Source organism: Sciurus vulgaris (assembly GCF_902686455.1).
Source record: "Sciurus vulgaris genome assembly, chromosome: 9".
NCBI classification, from domain to species: domain Eukaryota; kingdom Metazoa; phylum Chordata; class Mammalia; order Rodentia; family Sciuridae; genus Sciurus; species Sciurus vulgaris.
The window spans coordinates 30,407,838-30,429,634 of record NC_136469.1 but is presented as its reverse complement, the minus strand read 5'-3'; the positions used below and the strand labels follow the sequence as shown (position 1 = coordinate 30,429,634).

The following is a 21,797-nucleotide window of genomic DNA, read 5'->3' as shown; positions in this document are numbered from 1 at the left end:
TTGGTTAGATTAAAAAGAAACAGTGATTAGGTAAGTATAATGAAAAGGTAGATAAAAATAAATGGAACTTTTTATATTTTTAATAAAGGTACCATTGTAAATATCAACAAGAAATTTTATGTATGTAAGAAGACTTATTTGCAAGGCTTTTTTTTTTTTTAATAGAGAGTGTAGAACATTTTCCTTGAAAAGGTATGGTTTAAAAAATCTAGGCTTTTCTTCATTTTTTTTTTTTTTGATTAGTCAAAGAACTTTATTAACCTTTGTTTCAAGCATTATTACCAGGCTTTTTCAGCTTAATTAGCTGCACAGAATAATTTGGGTATAAATGAAATCTGAAAAGAGCTGCAATGTCCAAGGGGCTTGGGCTTAAAAATATTAGAGAACTGTATTTTATAGGATTCATAAACAAAACAGTTTTAAAAAGCATTTGTAGTATAAAATAGCAGCTCCCAGGAACTTCTTCAAGTTTTATCTTCTTCCAAAGTCGATTCAATCAGTTTGCCTCATTCTTAGAAGTCTCCTTAAAATCCTACACAAGATCTGAAGCAACCACCTGCCTCCCCACCCCTACCCCAAATCATCTCCCTACCCCTTGGCAGCAAGTGGTGCTTTTCCATTCATAAATTGGACAGTGCTTCAGCTGGTCTCCTTAAACCAGTCAGACTGTCTGCACCAAGCTGGTTTAAGATGCTGGGTAGCATTTCTGACAGCTGCTTATCTTAGCATGGCCTGTATGTAGTATGAAGGTGCTTGCTGCCAGAGATGCCTGAAATTGAAGGTTGTTAAAGTGGATGCCTGTTCCTTGGTTTGTAAACATATTCATCTCTTTTATAACAGAGGTGATACTGTTTACCCCTAACTTCTTTTAGGAGAACTGAAGTTGTTTTTTAATCCTCTGCTGTAGCTGTTCTATGAACCACCTTCCTTCTGCAGGCAGTTCCTTTCCAACCAACGTGTATGTGTGCCAGCATTTTGGCGAGTTCTTTAATCTTGTCAGAGCCAAAATGGGGACCACGTGGTGTACCAGGGTTGATACTCAGGGATGTGTTAGGCACTCACCTAAGATTATGCTCACATGTAGGGACTTAAGATGGGACTTAAGATGGCAGGTAAAGGGAGACCAGAAGCAACCAAAAATTCTAAGATTTTCTGAACAATAGATCTAGTAAGTTTGCTTTAAAGTTTTTATGAGTGCCTGGCTTGTCTGTTTGCTTCTGAAAACAGTGTACAAGCTAGCTATTAATGATTTAAAAATACTTGTGCAAAATTACATATTTGTAAATTTATCTTGAGTTTGTTTAGGACAAGCATTAGCAAAATATATACAGTTTTCTGTACTGTTACAGGTTGAACATCTCCAGTTGGAAAATCTGAAATCTGAAATGTTAGAATATTTGGATTTTGGATTTTGGGGTTAGGGATGTTCACGTGGTAAAGTCTATGTAGATATTCCACAATTTGAAAACCTTGAAATCTGAAATGCTTTTGGTCCCAAGCATTTCAGACAGTGGGCAACTCAACCAGTGATAGAGAATCATAAGGAATCCTTTGCTGGTAAAATTTAAATTTACATTGAAACTGGTTTTAAACTTATTAGTACAAAATGATCAGCCATATTTAAATTATCTTTGTGTACTCAATAGAAATAAATTGGAATACTGTTAAGAAATTTCAGATTTTCAAATTAATGAGTTACATATTATTAGTATGATGGCCTAAAGTTATTGAGAAGTAATTTTTGATCTGTTTTTTTTAATTTTAAAAACATTGAAGTATTATTTACGTATAGAAAAGCATAGGTGAACTTTTCTATGTTGATGTACTTTTACAAAGTGAACACACTTTTTTAACCCCAACCCAGATCAAGATATCAACTCCTCAGAAGTCTCCCTGTGTCCTGTCCCAGTCAATAATTCCTTCACAAGAAAGGTAATTAATTACTTTTCTGACTTCATAAACAGAAGTAAATTTGGTTTGTTTTTGAATTATGTATGAATAGATCAGACAGTATGTGGGTTTTTAAAGTTTATTTTTACACTGGCTTCTTTGACATTGAGTTTTTGACATGTATCGTGTTTTGTTGCATTTTCATTGTAGTTCAGGATTTCATTGTATGAATACACTGCGGTTTTTTTCTCCATCCTAATGCTGATGGATGTTTGGATTATATACGGTTTTGGGTTCTTGCAGATAAGGCTGATGTGATAATTCTTGAACATATCTTTTTGTGAACATGTCTAACTGGGAGTGGTATTGCTTAGTCTTTGGAAATGTATATTTTCAGCTTTAGTGGATACTTCCAAACAGTTTTCTCTGTTTGATCTATTTTATATTTCTGCTTTAGTTTATGAGAATGCAGGTTGCTGCATATTGTTCCTACAGTTGTTATTCTGAGGTTTTTAGATTAAAAAAAATCGTGGGTGATAGTACATATCATTGTGAGATTATAATCTGTATTTTCCTAATGATCACTGATATTTAGCACTTTTTCTCTTCTGTTTTTGAAGTGCTGTTTGATCTTTAGGGATCTTAATAATGTTTGTGTTTTTGTTCTTTTCTTTATCTTGGTAGAAAGGATTGAACCCAGGACCTTGTGCTAATTAAGCACCTCACCTTTAAGCTACATCCCCAGCCCTTGGGTCTTTTTCTTGTTGATTTGAAATTGTTCTAATGCATTTTGGATGAGTTCTTTGTTGGACATGTATATTGCTGATATTTTATCTACTCTGTAGCTTATACATATATAAATATATATATGTATTTTTTTTTAGTTGTCAATTGACCTTTATTTTATTTATTTATATGTGGTGCTGAGAATTGAACTCAGTGCTTCACACATGCTAGGCAAGTGTTCTACCACTGAGCTACAACCCCAGCCCCTGAAGCTTGTTATTTTTATTTTTTTAAAAAAGACACTTCTTAATTGTAATGAAATCCAGTTTGTTTTTCTGTGTTAAGAAATCCTTGCCCAACTCAGAGTTGTAACAGTGTTTTCTTGTCATCATTTAACAGCTTTAAAATGTTATGTTTAGCTCTCTAATATACCTTTTTCTTTCCCCTTTGTCCATTGTCTGTGGATGGATATTAATTTGATAGATTTTGTTTTTAGCAGAAGTAGTCATAGGAAATCTATCAGGCTTACTCATAAGAAAACATTTTTATATGTGGGATTGCAGTTTCTAGTATGGCAACATTTTCTATTAGTTAAGATAGATGATTTTTATTCCAGTGATTCTTTCAAAGGAGATTTTAAACAGATTTTTTTCCTGACTCTGAAAGAGGCAGTTTTATTTCATAACATTATGTTCTGCCTTATTTGCTATGTTTTGTTTTTGAGGAGACATAATGGTGGTTTAAAAACATTGGGATGTGGAGTCAAATGCAACTGCTGTATTTAAGCAGATGACATAGTCTATGAGGCATGAAGTGTTTAGAAAAAAGTATGCTCAGTTCAGAGTAAAGTGTTTGGCAAACACTAAGGACTCCGTGGATATTTTGTAGTACCTTTATTCTTGAATTTTTGAGCTTGAAACTTGATAGAAAGGATTTATATTCAAAGTTTATTATGAAATTATTTACAGCTAACTTTTATAATAGTAAAATTCACTTGCCGGTTTACGTGTTTCTTTTTATTACGGATAAAATACTTTATTATTGGATTTTAAAATTCTTCCTCATGTTAATTTTTTAATAAAAACAATGAGTTTGTAAAATATTTTATCATTTCATTGGTTCTGCTTTATAAGCCTTATAGTTACATTGTGTAGGTGTTACTTAAAAGATTGTAGTTAGGTACCAGAATAATGTGACAGTGTATATTCATTGTCAGAAAGAATTGAACTTATGACTGCCATTCACAGAAGTTGTTAGTATACTGTTGCCTTGCTCTATTAATTATTCATGTCTTATTTGTGATAGAGCTCATTCTTTCTGTGTTCTACAAATGCTGCCAATGTCTTGATAATTTATTAGCTCTTCCATATATTACATATAAAATTTAAATTATTTTTAAGATTATGAAAAATTTTTGTATAAAAATTTTATTATATCCTAAAGATTCAGCATATGCTTTGGGTTTTAAAGTGCTATACATAAAGAAATAACCCTTAAATGGAATTCTTGGGTAGATTTTAGAGTAGGTATAACTCTAAAGTTGAAAAATTATTTCTCATTTATTTATTTTTTTTTATTTAGGGAATTTCTACCATCAGCAAGATTTTTAAAAGACTGTCTAAGTAGTTGGTAAGTATTGAACTCAGTGTTAAATACTTTGAATTTTAGTTACATTTGTGCATGCAATAATAGGACATTTATAATAACCAATGTTAAATTATAATTATAAATTATATTTCTTTTAATTTTTAACTGGGTTCTAGAATTTTTTTCTCTTTATACTTTATGAATAAAATGGGATTTTCCCTACTTGAGATTTTGTAGTATTTCTCTATTAGTTGCCAAAACTTGTGTGGATTTCTTCTTTTGCCATCCATTGATTTCTCCATATATTAGGTCCTGTATACTGCAGCATTCCAACCATTACTTGTGGTCAGGTCTTATGTTGTTTCCTATCCAGATTATCCTAATTTCTTTGTTCCAGGATTAAAATATGAAAAATTTTGTGGTGCCTATAATAAAGAATCTCATAAATTTAGGATTTTATTAGATGAAGCTTTTACTTTTTAATTTTTTCGTAAAGATTGGTTAGTCTCAGAATGTTTTATTTTAACTAAAAATGTTTTAGATTTATGTGCTTTGATTATATAGACATAACCATTGTTAATCTTGATAGATTTTTAAGTGATTAAATATATTTCAAAGATAGAGGAAAGTGCTGAGAATTGGATAATCTGTGTCATAATACAGTTTGTGTTTTTTTTTTTTTTTTTTTAATACAGTCAAAAGATTTTTAGAGATAAATAGGTTTATTTAACTGAAGGAGATTTCATGTGTACATGAAGAAATATTTAATAAGTGAGATTTCTTTTATTATACCTTTTAATGTGTTTGAAATAATACATATTTGACCAAATGCTGTTTCTAAAACCATAGTAATCATTGTGGATGCTTAACTATTCAACAATTATACTATTATGTTTACTATGTATTTATAAGATAGGTGTAACATTTTTAAGAACAAATGATGTTGTTAAAAGTGTTAAGCAGATTTCTACTACTTTAAATGTAGTAACTGATTTCTGGGCATATATTAAGTATAAAAGTAACTTACGGTCAATTTTTCCTGTTGATGCACATATTTGAGTGAGAGGGAACCAATTTCTTTTGAATTATACATACTTATGACTCACATTTCATCTTTGCAACTTTATTTTGAATGCCTTTTTTGAGATACAGTTCACATGCTAGAAAATTCTTTCTTGAGTTTACAGTTCAGTGATAGTTTCATATATTCAGACTTGTACAGTCTACTATATAAGGTTAGGATGTTTTCCTCACTCTTGTTATGCCCTTATACCTCACACCTCCCAGCTCTAGGTAACACTCAGTAGACTTTCTGTTTTTATGAACACTTTAGCACCATAAAATATTTATCCTTGTGTCTGACTCCTTTCACTTAGCAAAATATTTTCAGGTTGTAGCATGTGTCAGTATTTTATTCACTTTTATGACTGAATAATATTCCATTATATATACACCACATTTTGTTTATCCATTCATCAGTTGATATATTGGCTATTAGGAATGCTTCTATGAATATTATTGTGTAAGTTTTTGTATGGATATATTTTTATTTGTGAACATATATTAAGGGAGGCTTTATTTAAAAAAATGCAGCAGCTACAATGTGAAAAAAACAAAGCAAAATCAGTTGTTGCATACTGTAAAGGAGATGTCATTTGTAGGTTGAATCCAGATATACTTATAGAACTGTACAAAACCAATCCAAATAGCCCTTTGATACATATAAATGGGTTGGATTTTTCCAAGTAATGTAGTGTTTTTATTGTGTGTGTGTATGTAACTCTTTGAGGATCTGTCAAAATGACTGTTTTATTTTATACTCCTACCAAGTATGTGTGAAGGTTCTAGTTCCTCCACATCCTCAAAGGCAACTATATTTTAGTCATCCTGGTTGGTGGAAAGTAGTATCTCTGAGTTTCAGTTTTCATTTCTATGATTGATGATAGGTATCATTTCATATACTTTTGAACTATTAGTTTGTCTTCTTGGGAGAAATATATGTTCAAATCTTTTGCCCAGTTAAAACTGGGTTGTCTTTTTAATGTTGAATTATAAATGTTCTTTATATGTTCTAGGTTCTAAACCCTTACCGGATATATGATTTGCAAATATTATTGTATGGATTATCTCTTTACTTTCTTGATGGTGTCATGAAGTCCAGAAGTTTTAAAAAGTTTGATTAAGTTCAGTTTATCTGTTTTTTTTTCTTTCATTGCTTGTACATTTGGTGTCATATTACAGATTTATTTTAAATAAATATTCATTGATAGTCTAGGACTATGACAAGAGTTTAATTATCACAGGGCTATAAAAAAGCATTGGCATTTCCTGTGTTTGACAACCAAAGCCCAAAGGAAGCAATTATTCTTGCATTTGTGCTTCAGTTCCTCAACTAATTATTTTCAACAAAATCTTATGTTTGATTCCATGTGTTACAGTGAAAATATTATTTTTGTGTGATTTGTTTATGAATATTAGTGTTGTGAATTCATGTTTAGTTTTTTGGATTGGAGAAAGGAAGGGCCTTCTTTAATAATTTATCACATCAATTATAGCATATTTGATTTCATACCTTAATAAATCATTGCCTTTTAAATTAAGATTCTTTTTATTTTTTCTGTGACCAGAGAATAGGATTTTAGTTTTATTGATTTTAATTTTGTGCAGATTATGTATAGGAAAAAGTATTTCAAATTTTTGTAATTCCAGATATGGAATAAGTAAAAATTTCCTCTGAATTATTAAGTACATATGTTCTTATTTTTTGGTGCTGGTGATTGAACCTAGCGTTACTTAACCACTGAGTCACATCCCCTTTTTATTTTTTTATTTTAAGATAGGGTTTTGCTAAGGTGCTCAAGGCCTTGTTAAGTTGCTGAGGCTGGCATTGAAACATGGGATCCTCCTGCCTCAGCCTTGGAGATGTTTGGATTGGTGTGCACCATTGTGCCCAGCTTAAGTACATATCTTTAAAATTTTTATAAGACCAGTTTAATTTCTTATTCTGATTATCATGTGACTTCTGCTCTTGAATGAGAAATGAACCACATGAAATTTGTGTTTGCTTCTTTTTTGACTAAGTACATTTCTTACCTTGCATGTGGATTGGGTGGCAAAAAACTGGTTTGAGGTACCAGAAGACAGAACATGGGACTGACCAAACTAAAGTTTAACTAAACTTTAGGAGAGAAACCCTGAAAGCAAGATAATGTCAGAAGAAGTGAGCCATACATTCGAGTATAAATTCTACCCAGTTATGTGGGATGAGGTAGCACCCAAGGTTTTAGGCCATTAAAAAAAAAAAAGGCAGAAAGTAGAATGCAGAAGAACTAAGCAAAATCAGTTGTTGCACTCTACAAGGGAAGCATAGTTTGCCATATGAAATCAAAACCAAAACCCAATGGCCCTTTGAAAGAATTTAACAAAATTTGGAGTTGCTGTTATTTACAATGTCTTTTCTACCAAAAGTTACTAGACATTAAAAAGAAAGTAGAAATTTGACCCACTTTCAGATAAGGAGAAATTTATTGGTAGAAACTAAACCTGGCTAGATGTTGGATTTAGTAGGCAAAGAGTTTAAAGTAACACTAAGTGTAATCATAAGAAGTCCTGTGTTCAAAGGATTAAAGAAAAGTAGTTTTAATGAAAAACAGGGAATCTCACCAGATACTATAAAGAAGAAGCAAAAGAGAACTTTCAGGGTGAGAAAATTAGTATCTTTCTGAATATTTCTATTCGTGTCCTTTCTACATTTACATATACAAACTGTTCTAGGTTAAATAGGATGTAAGTTTTAGATTAGACATCCTGACTCTTCACTGATAAATACTAAACGTGTATTTATGACATAGTATTTTTTTCACATGTGACCATAATACCATTTTTACACCTATGAAAATTAGCCTTAATTTGACAAAATCTAATATAAAGGTCCATTTTCAATTTTTCCTATTTATTTCCAAAAGTCTTTTATAATCCAAACCTCCAAACTCTGCCCTTTCTGCCCAATCCAAGACCCCATCAGGATTACTAATTGCATTTGATTATCAGGGTTTTCTAATCCCACTTAATTTGAAACATTCCCTCGCCTTTATTTTGTATTTTTTGAAGAGTCAGGCAGTAGCTTTGTAGAAAATCCTACATTGGTGCTTTTTAAAAAAATTTCCTTGTGATCAATTCAGATTAAATATTTTTTGAACAAGATTACATTGCAGGTGATAATGTTTTGTTTTCATTGTATCACATTAGGATTCAGATACTACCAATTTGGCTCATTATTTTTTATTATTTATTTTATTGGCTTATTTTTGATGTTAAGTTTGATCATTTGTTTTAGATAATGATAGATTTCTTTGTAGTAAAGATTCTTTGTGTAACCTGAGGGTGACACTTTGATACTATGTGAATATAATTTTCCTGCCAAATTTTCACCTAACATCTTTAGCATCTATTGACAGTTCTTGCCGAAATCATTTATTACACTGAGCATTAATGTTTATTTAAAAACACTAATTGAAAAAATGCTCATGTGGTACTTCAAATTTTAAAGTGTTATATAGACATTACCAGTATATTAACTTGTGCTGTTATTTATTTATTTATTTTTTTTGAGAACTTTTCCTCCTTTTTCTTGTAAATGTATTGTCAGTGCTCTCCAGAAAAGAGTACCTGGAAGACACCTATAGTTGGACAATTTGGATTTATTGCTGTTTGCACCAAAGGTGAATACATTCAGTGGGAAATGGTAGGGTGTCTCAGTAAGATGATGTTCAAAAGGACTTAAAGAATTTTAGTTTTGGTCAGTGATTTTGGTGATGGTCCAAGGTAGCAGGGTTTGAGTACTGTCAGAAAGTAGGAATAATTTTATGATTTCATATCTCAATAAATCTTATATAAAGGAGAGCTGAGTACAGTGAGACTAAAGCATCAATTATTAAAGAAGCAGCAGTTAAACTCGCTGATTGTTTTGTATTGTGACTTGCCATTTGAAGATTGGCTACTTACTAGTTTAATTCACAGTTATATATAGGACATTCTTATTTTTGCTTTGGGGGTTTTTGACTTTTCCGAGCCCATTTGTTACAGAAATTAACAATCTTATTCTTATGTAATTAAAGCCTAATAATGAAATAGAATAAGTTCAGGATAGTATAACAATATAAATTTTTTTTTGATATAACTATGTCAACAATTAAGCATATACTTTGCTTTTAAAAAGTAGGAAATCATCACCATAGCCTTTTTTTTGATACCTTAAGGTTTAAGGTTTTAAAATTATGAATTTTAATTATTATACAGTGAAGCCATTGAGAAGAGTTTACAGTTTAAACATCTCTGACTTTTTAGAAACACACGTTAGTGTCCTCAGCTATTTTCTCCCTAAATCCCTCCATCCCCCATACCTATTAAAACTTTATTATTCTTCATTTTACAGATGGAAGAAGGTATCTCCCTCCCCCACCATACCTTTTATAGTCCATGAGCAGCCAGTAGAGGTTGTTAAAGCATTGCTTTCTGTAGTTTGTAGTACAACGAAAATTGATGCATTTTTATAATAGCGATTATGTTTTTCCAAACTGTGCTTTCTACCATGCTCCATCCCCTCTGGTTTATAATTATGAATATTAGGGTAGTTGGCCTGCATTATGACTCCTCATTGATCACCAATGTGAATGAATTAACTACTGTCTATAAAAGGAGACTGGGGGATGGATTACTGAGTTTTCTTTTAGTGTGTTTTGACTATCATCGCTAATTTGAATATAGTACTGTAATATAGTAGTCCCTGCTTACCAGTGGGGATACATTTTAAGACTCATTCCTTACCCACCTGCCATGGATGCCTGAAATTTTAGGTAGTACTGATCTCTATATATGTTTTTCTATACATAGGTGTTAGTTTTCCATTGCTATGACAATTAATACCTGAGATAAATCATTTTAAAAAGAGAAAAAGGTTTATTTTTTGCTTACAGTTTGAGAGGTTTCAGTCCATGGTCACTTGGCTCCATTGTTTTTGGACCGTGGTGAGGCAGAACGTCATGGTGGGGAACCATTTCCCCTTTGGTGGCCAGGAAGCAAAAAGAGGGAAGAGGCTAGTGTCCCATTTACTCCTCCGTGAACACCCTCGACGACTTCACTTTCTTCCATTAGGTTCCAGCTTCTTAAGTTTCCACCACCTCCCAGTAGTGCCACAGGCTGAGAACCACACCTCCAACATGGGCCTTTGGGGTACACTCCAGATCCACTCTATAGCAACGAACATACCTATAATAAAATTTAATTTACAAATTAAGTACAGTAAGATATTGGCAATAACTTACTATAGATTGTAGCAACCTCAGCATATACTTTACTTGTTCCTTATAAATTTGAGAGCTTTCACCTTTTCAATTGAAGGAGGCACTTTTTTGCTTCTCTTTGGCATATCTGATTTGCCATCATTAATACTCTTGCATTTTGTTTCCCTTATTAAGTAAAATAAGGGTAACTTGGCCACAAGCTCTGGGATACTGATACCTTGACCACTGATCTGTGACCAAGGTGATTATAAGTCACCTTGTCAGTTAGTATATATAGTGTGGATGTGCTGAACAAATGAATGATTCACTTCCTGGATGGAAGAGGGCAGGACAGAGATTTCATCATGATAGAACATCATTCCATGTAAAATTTATGCATTGTTTATTTCTGGAATTTTCCATCTAGTATTTTCATAATGTGGTTGACCCAGGGATAACTGAAGCCTTGGAAAGCAAAACTGAAGATACGGAGGAAATATTGTACTTTTAATTGCCCCAAAGAGGTGCATAATTACACATTATTTTTCTAAGGCAGGAACTAGTGTGAAATGGACTCTTTTTACTGAACTACCCTGATTGGAAAAGTGGAAGTTTTAATGGTTTCAAAAATTTGATGGTATTCATGTCATCCTTACTGTTTGATTATGTTTGTTCTAGCAGTAATGATCGATTGAATGCTGATTTAGGTATTACAGTCATACTGTAGTTTTAATCGGAACTAGCTATACTGTTTTTGACTAGCAACTTATGTAAAACCACTCTCCTAGTCAGGGCTTCTCACCCCCTCATTTGGGGCCATTTCACTACTTTGGAGTGAACGTACAGAGAGGAAGTCATTGGACCATAATTTTCACTAGTTGATATCAATTGGGCAGTATTGTAATTGTAGCTATTTAGTTGTGTTAGGGTTGTATTTGTTTATTTATTTTTGGTACTGGGGATTGAACTCAGGGGCACTCAACCACTGGAGCCACATTCCCAGCCCTATTTTATATTTTATTTAGAGACAGGGTCTTACTGCTTTACTTAATGCCTCAGTTTTATTGAGTCTGGCTTTGAACTTGTGGTTCTCCTGCCTCAGCCTCCCTAGCCACTGGGATTACAGGTTGTTTTGGTTTTGTTTTCAGATATTCCACAAAGGGGGAAGATTGAATTGCTTATCTGGCATAGTAAACTGAGTACAGCTGGGTTGGTTCATCCTTAACAAGCTCCACTTCCTCCTCCCTACTCTATTTTTTTTTTTTTTTTTTTGGCCTAGCTTCTTGTCATATCCATACTTCAGGTATTCTTCCCAGTTATAAATAAGTTCACTCTGTGTCTCCCCACATTCCTGGTATTGAGGACTGAACTCAGGACCTTGAGCATGCTAGGCAAATGTTCTATCAGTGAGCTATATTCCCCCAACACTTAGAAGTTCACTCTTAATAGAGCTGTTTTAGAATGGAATTCCCTGTGTGTCACACTATTTGATTCTCTGAAAGTAGAGATGGGATTGTGGTAGCAATGCAGCATGGTATGATTATGTTCTCATTTTTATTTAAGTAAATGGTTGTATATGACATGACTTGCCTAATATAATATTGCTTACTGAGAAGAGTCTGTCTCACCTGGAGTTTAGATGTGTTTACTTCTTAATAGTGTCTCTGCTATATGCTGGATCATGGACAGCTGAGCCATTCTTTTTAGTCACCTAAGTGATTACATATCTTCTACCTCTTGAGAGTTCAGAATGTCAAAATTTGGCAAGTGAAATTTTTAATTAGATTGTCTTTTAGAGGGTGAAAATAGATATGCCAGTAAAGTTTATTTTTGACCCCCTTGTCAACTTGCTTAGAAATAAGAATATTTAAAATATCAAATTGTAAGTTTCCTGAACTTTTGGTCTCTTTTTTTTATAGGCATGGAGAGGATAGGGGTGGAGGAAAAAATCCACTAGAACGGAGTACTATTTAATTTCTTTATCTTTTATCTGGGAATCCTAGAATCTACAGTATTGTTGTCTAACAGTTTTTATCTTTTAAGTGTATTTTAGATTTTTTACTTCATTTATCTCCAGATTGTTTATTAGGAGTCTCCAGAATAATAGGTTTCAGATTTTAATTTTTCTGCCTCATATTCATCTTCTAAGTTTTTAATTTAAAAATGTTGAGATGTAATTAACACATAATTTGATGACTTACATATGTGCTCATGAAACCATCATTAAATTCAAAGTAATAAATGTGTAAATCACCCCTGAAAACCTTTTTGTAACTTTGTAATGTTGCCTCTTCCCCCTTCCCAGGCAACCTTAACTTGCTTTCTGTCACTGTAAATTTTTTTTTCTAGAAAGTTATGTAAGTAGAATCAGATAATGTGTCTCTTTCTTTGTCTGCCTTATTTCCTCCAGCTTAATAAATCTGAGGTTCATCAATATTTTTTGCATGAACTATTAATACTTTATTTCTTTTTGTTGAGGATTAGTATTCTTTTTTTTTTTTTAAAGATATATCACTTTTATTTTAACCTGTTTTCATTTACCTGTTGCTACATGGGGTTGTTTACAGTTTTTGGCTATTGTGGATAAAGAGGCTGCAAATATTAGCATGTATGTGGACATGTGTTTTCATTTCTCCTAAGTGGAATGATAGAGTAATATAGTAGGTGTATGTTTGCCTTTATAAGAAACCAACAAACTTTTCCAAAGTGGTTGTGTTACTTTACATTCCTGCTAGCAGTGTGTGAGCATTCCAGTCACTCAGCATCCTCAGAACATTTGTTATGATCAGTCATTTAATTTCACATGTTTTAGTGGTTGGGTAATGGCATCCTATTGTGGCATTATTCTCATTTTCCTAATAAATAAAGATGTTGTACATCTCTACCTATGTGTATTTGCTATTCCTGTGTCTTCTTTTGTTGAAGCATTTTCTCAAGTATTTTTCTTAAAATTGTTTTGGGTTGTCACTGAGGTGTGAGCGTACTTTATATATTCTAGATATAAGCCCTTTAGATAACTGTTTGCAAGCTTTTCCAAGTTTGTGGCTTGCCTTTTCATTTTTTTCAACCAGTGTCTTTTGAAGTTTGGAAGTCTTTTAGAGTTTTCATGAAGTCCAGTTTATACTCTTTCTTTTATATTTTGTGCTTTTAGTATTATATTTTGGTAGACTGAATAGTGTCCCCTGAAAGATGTCCACATCCTAATTTCTAAAAGCTGTGTATTTTACCTTACATGGGTGAAGGAGCTCTGCATACATGATTAAATTAAGGACTTGGGATGGGGTGGTTATCCTGCATTATCCAAGCAAGCCTGGTGTAATCAGAGTCTTCATAAGTAAGTAAAAAGGTGAAGGCAGAGAAGAGATGGAAGACTGATGCAGAGGTTGGAATGATGTGCTTTTGAAGGGGAAGTAAGGGACCAAGAAATAAGGAATTCAGATCGCTTTCTGAGTCCTAGACAAGGCAAAAAAACAGATGAACTTTGAGCCTCTGGAAAGAATACTGGTCTGCCGACACCTTGATTTTTGTCTCAGTGAAACTGTTTTTTTTTTTTTTTTTTGCGGTGCTGGGGATGGGTTTTGAGGAACATGAAAGAGAAAGCCTAGATTGTTGGTAGAAAAACAGATGTTAAAGATTTTGCTGGTGAGCCCTCAGAAGAGAGAGGGGCACAGTAGGGAAAAACCATATCATTTTAGAGAATATTGAAATCATCAAAAAACACTGTTGGAAGAAACAAGGGTGTTAAAGACTCTGATGATGAGGACCCAGAAGAAAGTAAGAAGCATGGTCAAGAAATTTTGTATTTTCTTAGAGAATACCCAAATTCTTATTAATAGAATGTTTGTGGGAGTGTGAATGTTAAAGTTGTGGCCACTGTTGAGGGCCACACCTGGCCTGCATATATTTATTCTTAAAATTCTTAAAATTCTTTATCACTAAAGGCTTTTTGCAGCTTTCTTTTATATAAATTAATATGTAAGAAAGTAATTTGCCTTAAAATTCTGGATTTCCTTTTTCATTTAAAAATTTTGATTTTATAACTAAAATGGTTATTTGCAAAAACATATACATTGGTTTCATTTAGATATGCATATTATTGAAGAAAATTATTTTGGAAGTAGAGGTGCACTGTTAGAATAATTTTAAATGGTGACTTTTTAATGGGTGATATTAGTGGATGCAACTTTTTTCTTCTGGATTCTGGATTTTGTTTGCTTGGTTTTGGGAAGAAGATATGTAAAAGTAATGATAACTATTTTGAATCATCATTAAGTTGAAATTCAGTGTTGAAATTTAAAGTAAAATTTAATGCTATTTAGTGTGGACTTCCTAAATATTATAGTTCCCTCTTCTGTCTTTTCTGAGCTACTGCACCACATTAGTTTTTTCAGATTTTTTTCAGCAAGTGTTTCAAAATTACTAGTAGACTTAAATTCTTGTTTGTTTCTCTGGAATTAGAATTCCTGTATCTGTTAATTATAATATTTCTGATGAGGTTAGAATTTGGAAAATTGATTATCAAAAGTTATTTGTAGGAAATATGGGAGATTGGACTACAAGATAAGTGACAGAGTGAACAACCACACAGACAGTTGCACAATGTCAGATACCTAACATGATTTACCAACGTCAGTGGCATAGGGGGATTAAGGACCAACTGATTGCTTTTAAGGAAGATTTAAGATACATAGTAACCTTATGCAAAGAGGGCTTCTTTGGATTCTTTTTAGATCAAGTTAAGTAGAAAAGACATTTTTGAGACATTGTGGAAAAGAATATTGACTTACTAGTTAAGATCGTGAAAGTACAGTTAATTTGATGAGTGTATATAGTGATTTTGTGAGTATGAAAGGCACTGGCCAAGTTAATGATCCATAATGATGTATAAGGAATTTAGTTTAAAATACCTTAAAAAAGAATAAAAGATAAAGCAGTATTGGTACTGTCTTGAGTAAGTATTGATCATAGGTGATAGGTATTTATATAAACAAGGGTTCATTGTACTCTTCTATTTGCATGTATTTGAAATTTTTCATTTAAAAATTTTAAATTTCCATTTACTGACACACGTTTTTGCTGGCATTACTCTCTTAATATTTACAAAATGTTCTTAAAATTAAAAAAAATTACATTTCTGTTAGGGAAACGAGACTTCCTAGTCATTTCATCCTTCCTCCTATATTTTTTCTCCTTGGCAGTAGGCACCATCTATTTTAGTAAATATTTGTTTCATTTGTTATGTATTTTCTCCCATGGAATATAAGTTCAGTGAACCTAAGAGAGTTTTTTTGGTCTCTCTTGCATGTTGCTGTATCTTCATTACTCACCCCTGCTTAGCACATGGGAGATACTTAAATATTTGAATAATGAATGAATGAATGAATGAATGGGAATTATAAGTCTAGAACATTGAGGACTCGGGGTTTGGCTCAAGAAGACCAAGAAGAGCCTCTTTGGAAATTAAATTTTATGGGACTTAAAAGGGGAAAATGTAGGCTAATACATAATAATTCAGAGGACAAGATAACATCTGTCCTATTTTTTTTAAACTATACAGTCTTAATATATCAAGCACCCAACATATTCTTAGCAACAGCAATTACTATAGTAATTATTATAGTGCACTTTCCCTAATTGTATTTCATATATATAATTTTTCTTTGTTTTGTTTTTGGAGATAGGATCTTCCTATATTTTCCTGGCTGACCTCCAACTTCTAGGCTCTAGTGATTCTCTGACTTTAGTCCTTCTGAGACTTTAGGTGTACACCACCACACCTGGTGCTTGCGTATATTCTTAAATGTGTGTATGTACTGTGTGCTTTCTCCTTAGTGTATTTATCACTGAAGACAACCTTTTTTTGGAGATGTATTCACTTAAAGTTTATTTCTTCTCTGGAAAAAAATTACTTAAGACTAATGGTTATATTGGCAAGAAGAGTTCACAAACTTATAATTTCTTTTAATATAAAACATCACCTCACATTTTCCTTTTTCCTTACAATGGATTTTCATTCTTCAGTGGGTAAGTAAGTGAGCTTTTTTTTTTTTTTTAAATATTACTCTATGGAAATCAGAATTTTTGGTTATCTACTACTTTAAAAAAAAAAGATGTTAGCAGTTTTGTGAAACACATCTGACAATAATTGGGCTCATGTATTTAAAATGACAGTGAAAATTCAGAAACATTTTATATTTGATATCCTAAAATGAGTATGTCATTTTTATAACTGAAACTGTAAGCCTTGATTTAAGAAAAAATGTGTGCAAACATTTCTAGTGTATCTCAATTTGTTTTGGTCTCAGGACACATTTAAATTCTTTCAAAACTTCTGAAGACCCCAAGGAGCTTTTTAAAATCATGGGTCATATCTCTTATTATTTACCCTATTTGTAAAATAAAACTAAAATGTTTAAAATGTATTCATTTATTAGATTCATTGAAAAATAACAGCTAATTTCATGTTAATACAATTAACATGTCTTTTGGGGGAAAATAGCCACCTTTTCCTGAAACAAACAAAAAAATTAATGAAAAGAATGGCATTCTTTTTCATTTCTGCAAATGAATTTAAAGTTTAGCTTAGTGAAAGACATTTGGATTCTCATTTACTTCTGTGTTCAAAGAGGTAGAATATTACTTGTCAGGTAGTCTGAGTAAAACTTCACTGTATGTATACTTCTAAAATAGTAAAAAACTAAGAGATATCTCAGTATTATAAAAATAGTTTTGATCTCATAGATTCCATATAAGAGTCTCAAGAACCCTCAGGTTTCATATTTTTGAGAACTGTTGGAGTCTTTTCTCACTGGGGAGACAATAATGTGTCACTGTATGTGACAGTATATGGTTATTTTTAAATGAAAGAATAATTGTTTTCTAAAAATACAATAGTATCAGCCAGATAAGGTTTTACAAGTTTTTGACATTTAGAATTACTTGCAGTTAAGGGAGGAAGTAACTTTAAAATGCCATTGTTTATTGAAGAAATAGCATGATACTTAATTATCATTAATGAACAAATATTAATGCCTCTCCTTTTATACATATCTATGGCTAAATTTAAATATTAACTACTTTTTTGGTAAACAATATCATGCTGCTTTTTGGATAACTTTTAAAGGTTTATGTTTGTTGGTTTGCTTTCTGTCTATATAGAGAATCAATAGTACATTAAATTAGCTGACATGGAAGGAAAATGATAAATAATGAAAATAGCTGTTATTGCTTACAATCTAATTTGGTTAGAAGTAATCTAAGAGCCAAGGAATATTGGTGGGGGTGGTAAGGAAGATGAAGCATTGCAAGTCAAGGTATTTCAGAAGCATTCTGTACTTCTGGATATTTTATTTTATCTCATGGTTTTGTTCAGAAACAGTAGTGATGCTGAGGAACTAGTAAAATAACTTATTTTCATTAAGAGGAGTATGCATTAACCAATGTTTAATTGATACTTGTCTGTTAATACTAGACAATGATTTATTTATGGACTTTTGTTAATTATAAAATTCATAAAAATCTCACGCTATTATAGGCATGTTGTACATTCATTGGAAATACAAATTGTGTCAGATTTTAATATCTGGTACCTTATTTTACATTAGCATGATGTGTTAATTTTTTCATTACCTCTTTCAACTTCCCCATCTCACACATTTGCTAAAGGAGTGCATCAGCAGCAATAGGACCTTTTCCCCTAATGTGTCTGACATGTATCTGAGATTATGTAGAGCAGAGCTATGGCTAGATTTTAGAAGTTCTTTTGTTAAATCATATAAGAAACTTAAACTGATAGTATTTCATGTTTTCCATATAATGTGCTCTTTCGATGAATAGCTTGTGTAGCAACAGCACAGGAAAGGCAGACTTCTTGGCAATACCAGCTCAATTGCATCTGCAGATGAGGATTTAAAATTCTGTGCAGCAGACAGTACCTCTAGCAGGCGAGTAAAAGGTTACTGCATTATTTTGCTTGTTTGTTTCCATAGCCTTTATCTACAAAAGGTCTTTTTTTTTTTTTTATCAGTATGAAGTACATGCCTATTTTTAGATATTTTGGAAGAATTTATTTAAGTATAATATGAATATCAAAAGCGCAGTGCAAGGTGAAGGCAGAGGCAATACTGGCTCTTCTTGCTTTAAAACAGGGGAGAAACTGAGTATGAGACACACACAAATGAGGAAGCTTTCAATGCCACAAAGAATATGAAGTTTTAAAATATACATTTTAATTGGAGATGTTTTATTACATTTTCTTCACCATCTTCCCCCAAAAAGGTGTTGTTAATAAGAATTGGCAAGTCACTGGTCTGTAACTGTTCATTAAGTTATGATTATTTGAAATGGTGAAGTATTTGTAGTAATGTCATATTCTTGTTGTGGATTATAATTACATGGTGTAAATTATATTGGGAAAGGTAGAATGCTTAAATATAAAAGATATTAGAAAATGACTAGCATTCTTAATACTGTGTCTTATGTTTTTGAATGGTTTGTGGTATTAAAAAAAATCTAATGAAATGCAAATAACCAAATGGGAGAAGATTCAGTATCAAAACGGATTCTCGATGGCTTTTTTTTTTAACTTATTTTCAATACCTATCTAAATAACCACATGTCTTTCTTCTTATTAAAACTTTTAACATTTATAGGGACTTTCTTGGATTATCTTGCTGGGTTTTTTTTTTATTATTATCTGCACTGATATTTTTGCTATAGAATTTTATTGCTCATTACTTCTCAAGTCTAAGCACAGTATTCAGAAGGAGTTTTTTTACCCTGCATCTTACTCAACCACCTTCCTGTTCTCTCCCACCTACCCTCAAAGATTAGCTACTTTGTGTTAGCTACTACCTGAATTTTGTTTGCTAAGAAGATATTTAGGCCTATGTTTCTGTTTCTTACTCAATTTTATATTGAATAATAAGATTGAAAACAATTCTGTAAATTAATCTATAGTATAAAAATAAAATCAGTTGATTTTTCTTACTGTGAATATTTGGCAGGCTTCTTGAATTGTAGTCATAAAAGGTCAGCAGTTCTGATTGGTAAGTTAAAGAATCCGTCCAGTAATTTACTCCCTGTTGTTTCTCAAAGCAATGCTGCAGCAGTTCTTTTCCAGATATTGAGCGGTTCTTGTGTGGGGACAGCAAGGGGTGGGGCTCATTCCTGTTGGTTGTTGAAATAGTATGCATTTACAGAGGGAACAGGTTGGATAGGCTGAGCCGAAGGAGTAGGCAAACAGATCTAAACTGATGGAAGACAGAGTGGTTAGTATAATTTTAGGATGTCTTATCTTGAGTTTGTTCCTTTGTTAAGTACTTGGGCTTTAATATAAAACAGTTTGAAATATTAAAGCACCTTACCTTCTTTCTGAAGAGTAGCCAGGAGACTTCTGTTTCTAATATCCAGTTTTTCTTGGCGATGAGTTTGTGGCTGGTATTATCTGTGGGGAAGCTGTTGTTTTATTCTTTTTTAGCAGTGTTTCTTTCAGCCGGAGAGCTGCAGAATGAGGCAGTTAGCCAATTTTGACTATATACGGGACATTACCAGTTCTGATTTTTTAAGTAAAATTCTCATCTAATGAGCAAGTCAATGTGTGGCTGTGGCTGCAGCATTATTTCTTCTTTAATGAAGAGGTTGAGCCGTTCGACCTGCTGCTCCGATCTGTTCTCTTGTAGCCATACATCAGACCAGTTGCAGAGATTATCCATCGAATGTCCCAGACAACCAAAGGTAACTACATAGATTTATTTCAAATAAAAATATACAATTAAAATGGCTGCATTATAACTAAGGCCAAATGATTAAAAAGAAAAGACCAATTAAAGATGTTCTTAGCAGTTTTCTTGACCTTGCAGTAGCTATCCAATATCATTTTGTCATCATCAGATTGTGTAGCAATGGAAATGCACTGCAGTAATTGATTTTGTAATAGGATCAGGTGATTTACTAGCTGCACTGACAACCACTTGCTTGCTTGCTCTGAGCTGTGGAGCACTCTAATGGATGTTGTGATTGCAGCCTAGAGTTGATGTGAGACTGCTGGCCACTTAAAGCAGCAGCAGCATTTATTTTTAAAATCAGAAAAGTTAAGTTTTTGTCTCTCATTTTTTTGTTTTTTTGCTTTGCTTTAAGTTTTGGGTAACTAATAATTTCATAATTAATTTGAGTGCCCTCATGAAATTTTAGAAATTATATTTCACTCATCAATTCATAAAAAGTTCATTGGTATGATTAGCCTTGAATAGAATAAAACTTAGTCTCTCCGTTCCCTATTTCTAGCTTAGCATCAACATATGTATCAACATACTCTGGTATTGATTATGAGAGCACGTGTCTAAAATATAAGAATTTATATTAACTATCCTGGGTTAAGTGAAGTAGAATATCCTTGCCATTTATAAATTTCATCAGTTTCAAACTCTAAGTATAATTACGGTAAATGCCTGATCTAGCGAGTTGTGCCAGAAATTATTTTGTATCCTTTTTTTTTGGTCTTTTGCTCTCAGTGATTTCATGGATACAACAACATTAAGAAATCTGAGCTAAAAGATACTGATGAATAACTAGTAGCTATTTAAAGTAATGTTTAAGGATATAGAAAATTAAAAACTATATAGGATAATGTAATATCAAAATTATAAATTTTACAGTGATTATATTTTAATTTTTTGTTTTTATCTTCTGTGCTTTTAAAACAACTTATTGATCACAAATGTAGAAGTATAGTACTAATTGTGTCTGTAGAATAAAATTGCTGTGGTAGAAAGAAGTAAGACTCAGGTGCTAAGACCTTGCCTACAGTAAGCTGTATTAGGGAAGCAAATATCATCTCTTCCCCTTCCTCCTTCCTGCATAACACCTCTGTTTCTTTGACTAGTATATATTAAAAATGTTTTGTACAGAACCAGATGCATACAAATACAGACTTCTCTGTCATTTCCTATTTATGTTCTTGCCATAGACACTTTTTCCTAACCATAGGCAAAAACACAATAATTAAAGTTAATTATTTGCCATAATAGAACCAAGCATAGCATTGCCATTATATTAGAATCAAACCACCATGTGAAAAGGAGGGTGTCTTTCCTTTTATGATATAATCAAATACTTGGCCTTAATATTTCTTGAAAGATTCGTTTCATACTTTTTCCTGAATTCAGATACTTAAAAAGTTAATTGCAAAAGATGGTAATTTAAAACTAGATTTGTTATCATTTACTATTTAGTAGGCAACTTTTTGTCCCCCTCCACAATACCCTAAAAACAAAACTTCTGTGACCACTGATAACAGGAACATAAGAATGTTAG

The 21,797-nt window shown here is 32.3% G+C and overlaps 1 protein-coding gene and 1 long non-coding RNA gene across 8 annotated transcripts in view; one reads left to right on the top strand and one right to left on the bottom strand.

The window, feature by feature from the left end:
- FBXW7 (F-box and WD repeat domain containing 7) overlaps window positions 1–21,797 on the top strand; it is a 191,202-nt gene that overhangs the window by 56,678 nt on the left and 112,727 nt on the right. For 3 of the 7 annotated variants that reach the window (XM_079153430.1, XM_079153434.1, XM_079153431.1), the window contains exon 2: window positions 4,198–4,245. The exons of 1 other annotated variant lie outside the window; for it this stretch is intronic. The gene's annotated coding sequence lies outside the window, so the exon portion shown is untranslated. Of the gene's footprint in view, window positions 1–1,864; window positions 1,933–4,197; window positions 4,246–16,316; window positions 16,509–21,797 lie in introns of all 7 variants that reach the window. 3 more of the 7 variants (XM_079153432.1, XM_079153433.1, XM_079153435.1) reach the window with 2 other exon arrangements.
- LOC306669448 lies at window positions 7,717–20,069 on the bottom strand. The gene is made up of 2 exons (XR_013766118.1): window positions 19,474–20,069; window positions 7,717–10,470 (listed from the first exon to the last, which is right to left on the bottom strand). It is a non-coding gene; the product is annotated as an uncharacterized lncRNA (long non-coding RNA).